At 33.4% G+C, this 10628-nt stretch overlaps 1 pseudogene; it reads right to left on the reverse strand.

The window, feature by feature from the left end:
• Nucleotides 1-6430: 6430 nt before the first annotated feature.
• Nucleotides 6431-6894, reverse strand: LOC149543641 (protein YABBY 2-like; annotated as a pseudogene).
• Between the last annotated feature and the right edge of the window lie 3734 nt (nucleotides 6895-10628).

The following is a 10628-nucleotide window of genomic DNA, read 5'->3' on the forward strand; positions in this document are numbered from 1 at the left end:
GTCTTCTGAAGTGAGTCCCGTTAGGAGACAACCCTGTTAAAGGTTACAAAACACACTATTAGGTGTGACCCTATTGGAGGATTTAATAACCCTCTTAGGAATGGCCTTGTTAGAGGTCTTTTGAGAATTCAATAGAAATGTCACCTTGTTAGAGAATTTAAAAATAGCTGTTAAGCCAACTTAAGAGATTTAGATCACTGCTACAATGGTTAAATAGTAATAATGATGCAATGAAATTATTGATTATAGATCTAAATTTTGTCTTATATACTTGATCCTTCTTGATCAAATGTATCTTTTCAGCTCCACAAGGATATTAAGATTATCCTTCTAATTCGCTTCCTCTTACCATCATTATATCTTTGATTATCTTCCATGCATGCTCTCTTTCTAATTCTCAACTTGACCTTATATTTACATCTTTCATATTGTCAAGTTAGCTATAATATAACTTAGAATAATCAATATTCATCTCCTCAATTAGCGAGACCCAACAAACAATTCAATTCAACTCAACATGCAAAAACAAGAAAATCCTTTGTTAGCCAAACCTACTCAATAGAGAATAACTCATAGTGATTTTCCTATGTTAACCAAGTGAACTTGTTTAACACTACATAATTGAAAATTTCCTTTGGTAATTGAGTGAGATTTATTAACACTCAATTTCCACAAACTTTCCTTTGGTGGGCTAGTGAACTCGATAGACACTGTCTTGTCAACTAGGCAAACTCTGGAGTTCTCGGTAGACATAGAAAATTGTCTTCGATGCTTGAGTGAGATTGGCATACACTAAGTAGAAATGATATGACATTTTGTGTAACATAAAAGATGATACACAATTGATCAATTATTTCAACAAGTATGTGCTAAGAAAATTTAGTATATAGCAAGTGTCAATAAACTTCTATGTTGAGTGAGAAAAAATATAGTGCATGTCATCCAACCTAGTGTTGACTAAGCATCAAAACTTAGTGGTTTCTAATTGAAAATATAAAAAGTTTAATTCTATATTTGACAAATCTAAGCTTATAATGTTGATTTCCTGAATTGTGTGAAGTGTGTTGAAGATAAGATTGATGAGTTAGTGGCATGATATTCAAGTTTAACTATTTTCGGAAAAAAATAATAAGGATTATAAGAGTATTTTATAGAGGTAATAGAACAAAAATGAGGGAGGATTTAATAAATCTAACCTAACCCTAAGTTAATCCATTTTTTTTTGGATTGGGCAACTAGAGATCTAAATTGCCTAATTAAGGGGATGCAAGGCCAAAAGTAAAATGCCAGATTGTGAGCAAAAATGAAATAGAGTCTTAAGATGTGTCCTCATATGATAGCCAAAGGGATGGATCTCTAGATAGCATACTAAGAAAGGAGGCCTATGGAAGTGAAGGCTTAAAGGGTGAACAAGCTATTAGAGATGAAGGAGATTGAATGCCAAGTAGAATGAAGAGCTAAATTAGAGATTGGAAATCTATAAGTGAGTTGTTTTCATTATTAGATCAAGTCCTACTACTCCTTTCTAATAGCTATATCAGCTTGGATAAATCCTTTGGATTACAGTTGACCTAAGAGTCATAAGTAAATCCTTTAACATGGTGACATTCTAAGGAAATGTTCTAAATTCCTCTAATAAGGCTCACATGTAATGGGGTGATTGAAACCACTTTATCAAGGTCACATTTAATAGTGTGTATTATAACCTTTAACATGGTTGGTTCATCATAGGAACCACTTAACAAGAGTGAAAATTGGTAGCATTTTACTCGTGGATTTTACCAAATTGGGTTTCCACATTAAGTCCTTGAGTCAAATTGTGTGAATGATTTTATGTTAACTTATGTTTACATTTCTACAAATTTCATTTGAATTAGAATAGTAATATATTAATAATTGAGACATTGGATGATATAATCAAAGCATGAACTTACATTTGTTAAGTATTTAAATTTTTATTTTTACATTTGGACATTGGATAATTGATTCACCACCCTCCCCTCAATTATTATAAATATTCCAACATTTGGTATTAGGGCTCTTGGTGCTTTAGAGGAAACATTTTGAAGGTATTTAAAGATAAAAATGAAGATGTATAGAAAGGAGGTGCCCAAGCTGAACAAGGACAATTTTTTGTGCATGGAAAAGTTTGGTGAAGCTACATCTAGGTGGACATGTAGATTTTCCATAGTCAACTATTAGTACAATTTTTGTTGAATTAACTAGAGTCCTTACCGCCCAACAACTATGTTTCCAACTTTCAATTTCTCTCTATGAGTAGTGGCCATTAATACTTCATTGAGTTCCTATTCAAAATGGCATTTCTAAGTATCCTTTAGGTAACTTACTTCTCATCAAGTCCCAAATCTCTCACATTGTATCTTTTCCAAGTCTCCTTTGCTTTCCCTTTTCGTACTTTTCCATGTGGGTTTCTTGTTATTCTGATGCATTCAAGGTCTAGGTGATTTAGGTGTGGATGGGATGTGTCTTAGAAGTCTTCTTGATGAGAAGTAAGTCACTCTTGTTTCTGTATCTATGATATTGCTCTAACATTATCATCTCTTTTAGATTCTAGATGGTTCAGTTGGTTTTCCCCTTCCACATAGTTCATCAAGCATATATGAAAGAAACAATGTCATGATGATGTTAACAAGCTATCCACATGATTATATCATAATGGACATATCTAGGGAAGTATAAGTCAAATCTAAAAAGATATCAAATCAAGTTTCAAAGGTAAAATCTATTCCCATGAAGAAAAATGGAATTGCGGTTTCCAATTGATCATTAATGGAAATGAATGATTTCCATTCTATTTCCAAAGTTAAGTTGGTTGAAGCCCAAATCTAAATTATTTGTGCATAAGTAGGGAAAGAATGATGTTAAAAGGGATTATTATGAGTCCATAATGAATGATTCATGCTCGAGATCTCAACTGATAGCTTTTTGATTGAGACTAAAGAGAAATGTTGTAGAGTTTTCTTCACTCCAGAAAATGCAGCTTTCAGAGGGTCTTTCTACCCTTAAGTAATGTAAAAGGCCACTTTGTAGAAGGCTTTGGAATTAGAGAACCAATTGAATTTAGTGTGAAAATGTTCTTCAAAAATTCCAAATAGATGTTTCCCTAAAAATGTATCCATGAAGGTTCGACCCCAATATAGAGAAAATCATGTGTTAAGTGATTAGGGTAGAAAATTTAAAAAATGAAGTGCACAAGCTATTAAAAGATCATTCCTCATTCTACATTTTTGATTCAAAGGAAAATGGGGCTTACAAAAAAGTTGATATGTGCTTTCTCCCATGCACATGCTAAGTTGTCAAACTAAGTCTGCATAACAAATTCTAAAGGAAAAAGGTACTTTTTTGCTAAAGTCCTTGTTTCAATGAGATCTTTTTAGTGATAAAACTTTACTTTATGTAAAGTAACAAGGCTTTTAGAGTTATGAGTTTTTATGTGCATGAAAATGGAAAGTTTAAATAGATGAAGATGATGGAATTTAATGCAAATCCTTCAGTTATGATCATTGGTTGAACTTAATTTTGTTCATGTGGTGCCAACATTAAGATTTCTACATCTATTTCATTAAAATTGCATAAAATTTGTTTCCTCAAGTATACTAAAAAGACTATTTATCAAGAACTACATCCTTTGTAAACAAAAAAGATGGAAATCATGATTTTAGGATATGATAAGATTATAGACTTGGAGTGTGAGTTGAAAGACTTAACAGATACATTATTCAAGTTTAATGATTTACGTGATCTTTACAAAAGATTTAACTCTTAGCCTAACCACCCAATTACACAAAAATTGAAAGAGAGTGGATTCATGGAAGTTGTTGGTTTTTTCATGGTTGTATAAGCTCTAGAGCTAGTAAGAGAGTGCATAGAAACATATGACCCAGAGATGAAGAAAATTCTTCCTCCTGACCTATTGTTATTTTGAAACCTTACAGGTTTCAAATTACCCTAATGATAATATGGTACATCTAGGGGTAGCTAAATGCCATTTTTAACATATCATTTCAGACACTAGACCAATTATAAGGCTTGACCATTCTTCTACTTCAGGCTTTGCAAAACCTAGCTAGGTGGACCTCAGACTCAATTAATATGGTACCAGTGCAAAAACATATTCCTAAATCTATTAAGAAAATTTAACCCTTATTTCTCCTATTAATCCATGCAATAGCATAGATCTACAGTAGCTAAATGCAAAACAATGCAATTCATAAGCTAAGTGAGGATTAGACTATTTAGCTCTTCAACATGAAAGGGGGAAAAAAATTGAGCAATAATGTTGAATTCAACAAAACCCCTAATATGCAGCAATAAGAACTAATGATTTGGTAGTTTATTAGTACCTTATCTATTGGGAAATTCCATGAATCAAACACATACATATGGATACTTGATACCTATTCATATATTTAGATATCTAATCTATCCATTCACCTTGTAAATAGACATCTGTGTTCAAGATAAATCTCATTCTTACCTAATGTCCTCCTCAATAAACTTGCAACCTTGTTGATTTCCTTGAAGAATTTACATAACTCCTTGAATTATAAGCAAAATGAAATAACATACAACCTTAAGGGACTACAACTATGACCTAGGCTCTTTGTTCAAAGATCATAAAACATTGAAAATTACTAATAAAGGAGACAAGATTTAAAATGAAACTAAACACCTATTGTTCTTTGTATTGATTTCCTTGAAATAATACATTCATATGCATGAAATAAAAACATAGAAAAACCTAATAGATCTAAACTTGCTATAATGTCTTTCGTACTACTATTCATATAAGAGAAATTGCTGAAGAAAATGTGGTGTCATAGTATTGGGAATACATCAAAACAAGAACCAAAACATGGTATCACAGTAGTGAGTAGATTTTCTCCAAAAAGCTGGAACCAACACATTGAGAAAGAAAGAGGATGATATAGGAGGAAGTGAATTCTTGGATCTAATCTGAAGATGACATGTGTCCACTTGAAATTCCCTCAAGAAGTGAAAAGAATCTCTCTAATCTCTCTCTGTAATTAGATATCAAATCCTTAACAATTTTACCTCCCAAAAGCATAAAGTGATTCAAAAACTTGATGGAAATATAACTGCTTTTGATGTTAGATCTCAAATCAAGGCACAAGAAAAAATTAGTTAAACAACCTCTAGAATGCAATATAATCCTTTCAAACAAAAATTTCCACATTTAGGCTTCAACATTCTTATATATCTACCTTCCAGCCAATTTTGATGCTCCATGGTGAAAATTGCCCATTCTGCTGAGAATGCCCCAAAAATTATAAATCTGCATATAAATCAAACTGGTGAATAGTTGTGCAAAAAATAGCTCCATATTCAGAAAGTTCATTTCATCCTAGTTCCAATGGTATATTGAAGTACATATTTTAGATAAAAATTGCCCCAGTTATGCCCCTTTGAAAATTAGGCTTCCATTTGTGACCTTCATAGCACTATATTGTATAAATTTATCCTTTTCTAAAGTTTGAACTATATGTTAAATCAAAACGTTATTTAAAAGGACCCTACACGTGATTGAGGGAAGGCATAATAAAATATTAAAATTTTTACTTTTTTCAAAAAAAATTACAACACTCCTCTGGGTCAAACCTATTGACCAACCCTTGCCACATGTCAACATGTGATTAATTGATTGTTATGACACCTTCCATCTAGATGCCACATGGCATATCTCATTGGGTCACCATGTGACTATGTTAATGATCGTGCATCTTTTCCTTAGTGACATGGCGATTGCCATTAGATCGACCATGTGGCATGATCTGGAGCATCATTGAAATCTCGATTTGCCATGTCACCTCTAATCATAGTTTGCTCACCATGTGTCAAATTCTAGTTTGTTCTCAACCGCTAGCTAGAATTTCACCTTACTGAGAAGTCACTAGCTGGAACTTCAACTTTTTGGTAGCTCGCTAGCTAGAATTTCAAATTTTTAGCAAGTTGCCAAGTTGCATGCTAGAAAGTCTTACAGTTTTCTAGTGGAAACATGGTGCCTTCCTAGATTCTTTATTTTTTTGACAGCATTTCCTTTATTCCAGCAACTTTTTCTAGTGACATTCTGATCATCCTGACATCATCCTTTTTCCTAGTGCGTATTGGCTAAAATTTTTATTTCTAGTTGCCTCTAGCTATCTTTCACATCTAGCTTGACCACAGGGACCCAACATGAGCTTGCCTTTCCAAAAGGCACTTGTCTTTAAGAAAATATGTATAATGTGTGTCAGTGGTTTTAAACACTTAAACAAAAGTCCACACTTTGAATGTGAGATTTATCTCTGCATGTGATTTATTTCTCTTGTATGCCACCCACTTTGTCTGCATTGATGGAGATGTTGCCCATGCCCACAACATTTCAAAACATCTCTTTTTAATTCCTTTCTCAGTGGGGATGTCTTCTATGCCTAATGTCTAGATTATGGGCTTTGATTCCTTGAATCTCTTCCTTGATGAAACAATTTTAGCTTGATGGGATTCGTTGTCTCTTTTTCGGGGGGGGGGGGGGGGGGGGGGTGCACTAGGAAGTGTGCTTGTAGATTGGATGCCAACATATGCCTTGTATGTGTTCCCACTACCCAAGGAAGAGGATGGTACATCTTTAAAACTATCATTTTGCCTTTGGTCATATTCAAGAGGTACTGTTGTGCCCATGTTAATAGACAAAAGATGGTTGCAGTGATCATATCGAACTATGACCATGTTGTATAAAAGGTTTGATGGGACATTCATTTCAAGAATGGTCCTAAAAAAGTTACAGTGCATGTAGCACAGATGCTCACAAGTGAAATAAATATAGCTAGACATTGTGCCTAGATGAAATTCCTTCTTATCCTCCTTACCACCCATCATATCACACTTATGAATTCTTTTTTAATAGTTTTCTGTGAGAATATTACTAGCAGACATTCATCTTGTACAGGTGCAATCTCATATTCACTCTCACATGGTTCAAGTGAATCATTACAGTCCTTTGGCATTTTAAAAATTTGCCACCCCTACTACTCATATAGGCATCCCCTACCTCCTATGACTAACCCTCTTGCTATTCTAGGAATCAAATGATCTACCAATGCCATCTTTCTAGGATCCATATGTGCCACTATTTAGACATTACTCACCTGCTTCTCCATTTCTCACTCCATCTACACTTCTTCTTAGATAATAGCTAGGAAGAACCTTGTCAAGGACAAAACCATTTTCATTTGGTCCACTTGAATGTAAATAGTTCTAAACTTTTTCCAACACAACCCTTAGACCAGTATGATTTAAGACCTACACCATTTTCCTCAATTCCAATGTATGACATGAACCATTTCAATTTTTTGTGTTGCTTCCTTTTGGTACACCCCAAAGGATAGGATCATAACCCCAATTGTAACCATCTTCATTTTTAATATCGATGACTTGAGCTTGTTGCTCTTCCAAATCTGGCTCTAGAAATGCCAATGTGTTTGTGTCAATAAACTTCCAATTCTCTTTATTGTCATTGATGGTTACAAATTGAGGATTAGGTAACAAATGCAAATGTGTTAAATCAGACTCTACCAACTTATTCAAATGGCACCTACTTGTAGAATCATGTGATGTAAACTCAAGGCATGTCCCTCTTAAGCTTGGATTCACACTTTTGTCATTTGCATTGAAATCCCTGATCTATGATTCATAACTAACAATGTCATCAAGTGATTCTAACTATGGCTTCTCATCAGCCAAGCTTTCCCATCCTTTTGGTTCCAACATGGAGTCTAGGTGGTTGAAAAACAAGGATCCTTTATTGTGTCCTACAACCTATAGGTTGTCCCTTATATCTTAAACACACATAGTGAATGTTAATGTTAGTCCCTATTCTGACCATTCACTTGCCTCTTTGATATATGAAAACATGTATATCTAATATTCAGTGAGTTACAGTTGCTTCAATCTCTCAAAATTTGCACAATCCCACATATCTATCAGCCTAATACAATTAGCAGGGCCCCAAAGTGGGTCCAACTAATTTTTTTTTTCTTTCATGCAACTAAATTTCTAAATTGATCCATTAAACTCAAGTTACTAAATGATGTCAATTTTCACCACTAAAACAAATTTGCAACTCATTTTACATCTTTCTGCAATTTGTTGACTTAGTGCTAGAAGGTTCTTTTACTAGCCTTAAAAATTGATCAAAACACTTAACAAGGTTGTGGGAACCAACAAATTGATTCTTTATACCAAATTATTGTACCATGTCAAATCTCATCTTATGAAGGATTCTTAGTCAAAAGATATTAGCTGTCAAAGTTGCCCTCTCAAAACTGCCTGCAAAAAACAATAAATTGTGTTCAAATTTCGCTTTAAAAGCTAAGAAAAATGACACTTGGGAGAATGAAAACTGGAATATTAGTTCACTATCACTAGGAGAGTATAAATCTATAGTTTGGGCTGATGAAAAATAATAGGATGCAAATGGAAACCGGTAAAAGTGAGCTACTTAGAATTTATATCTTGGAACAATGGCGAAAGAGTGTTTTTTGCAAATGGAATTGACTTGGAAAAGTGTGTAGATGGATTTGTGAAAACTTGAAAATTTACACACTTAAATTATTTTTAGAGTATAATATAGTGGTATAATCCATTTGATCTCATCTATCTTGGATTCAAAGATATGACATCATGAACAGAGGTACTGATCAATCTGCATTTCTTGACACCAGTAAAAAGTTACAAGTTGCATTTGGAATCACTTTCAGAAACTAATCAAACGGATTCATAATAAGCTCAAAATTGAAACATAGTAAGTCTCTAACATCTAAAATTCAATGCAAAAGGAATTTAATCATTTTAGTGCACTAGGTCAAAATTATAAGTCAAAGAGGGCTTCCCAGAATTCATAACAAAGTGCATTAGCATGACATCAATAAATGACCAAATTTGAGGGATTAAAAACCTAATCAAATGGATTTGGAATGACTCAAAATCTGAAACATATTCTCTTTGATATAGACACTAAGCACTCCCAAATCAGTGAGTCATGAAACATTAATGGGTGTGAGATATTTAATTACAAACATGGCCTCATGTCATTGTTTGACACTTTGGCAAAAATTTAGAATTGACAATTGCTCAAAACAGGACTTCGCGAAATTTCTTGAAATTGCAATTTATCTTCATGAAAAATATAGACACACTAAATTCAAGGTGTTAGAAAAAATAATCACCCCATGGGCCTTAAATGGATAGCAAGGTACACATGCTTTTAAAATCATTTAAAGAGGTTGATTTTCTCAATGGTACTCAAAATCAAGGCTTCAATTTTGAGTCCCAATAGTGGCTCTGTATGGGGATGCATGTCCCCTATGGGCATGGCAAGGATTTGGAAACTTGGAAGAAGTAGACCATTCCTTAAATAAAAAAAACTTATCTCTTGAATTGCTTTATTGAAAGCTGCTATGTACAAATGATGGCCCCACGCCACCAAACTTCAACAAAAACCTTTACATCTATCATAAATCTAATTCTCATTTGAACTTTCATGAGGTAAACTAGAAATACTATTCATATTAGTCTTGCCAATTAGATTAACATGTTGAAACAACTCACTTGGCCAAACTGAACCTACATCTTCACTTTCACAAAGCATACAAAAACTAGCTTCACTTTCCAGCATTTGCTCATTATGAAAGTTTTGACCAGCATGCTCAAAAATATCACTCAAACTAAAAAACTTCTTCATTTAATGAAATATGCATGCTATTATTCTTGAATATGAAAGCTTCATATTCAACATAGGGAAAATGATCACACATACCTTTAAATTGTATATTCTTATCCATAACTGGATGGTACTCAAATGAGCAACTAGATTTGTATTCACACATGTCATCAATGTAAAAATTTGAAACTAATTTGGAGTCCTACAATGATTCATTTAAATCAAGAGGTAGATTAGTCATCTCCTTAGAAAGTTCATCATAAAACTCATTGCAAAGTGCATGCTGATTTTCATTAACAACCTCGTCAAACACCTTGTTACTCATATCATGAGATGCAACATAATCATTATTTTCACTATCAAACTTAGAAGAAGAAAAATCTAATCTCTCATAGAAGTAGGATAAAGTATGATCATTAAGATCATCCTCAACTAAATCTAAACCATCCATGTGTTCTTGAAAAAAAGAATTGATAACTCCATGCAAAGCGCTATTGTAGACATTATGACAAGTGATGTGCTGATCAACATCAGACTCCTCACAAAATAACGGATAAGTGAAAACTTTAAAACAACTTCTAACATCACTATTGTGGACATTTTTAGCATATGAAGAAACAAAATCAAAATCATCACAAGAAGACATGCCATCAATTCCATCAATGAAGAATGTAGAATATAAATCAAAGTTACTTTCATTATCTTCATGAAGATGATTCAAATGTCTTGCAAACCAATCATTGTTAGGTGTCGATGCATTAACCTCAAAACCATTTGCATATTACTAGTTACTACTACATACCTCCTCAAGACATTCATCTACAGAATCAGGTAATTTGTCCTTATAAACAACCTTTTTATCCTCGTAGTGTGTAGAAAACTCTTCTTC

The sequence above is a fragment of the Cupressus sempervirens genome, chromosome 8 (assembly GCF_028749045.1).
Source record: "Cupressus sempervirens isolate cs-2001-9-10 chromosome 8, ASM2874904v1, whole genome shotgun sequence".
Lineage (NCBI taxonomy): Eukaryota > Viridiplantae > Streptophyta > Pinopsida > Cupressales > Cupressaceae > Cupressus > Cupressus sempervirens.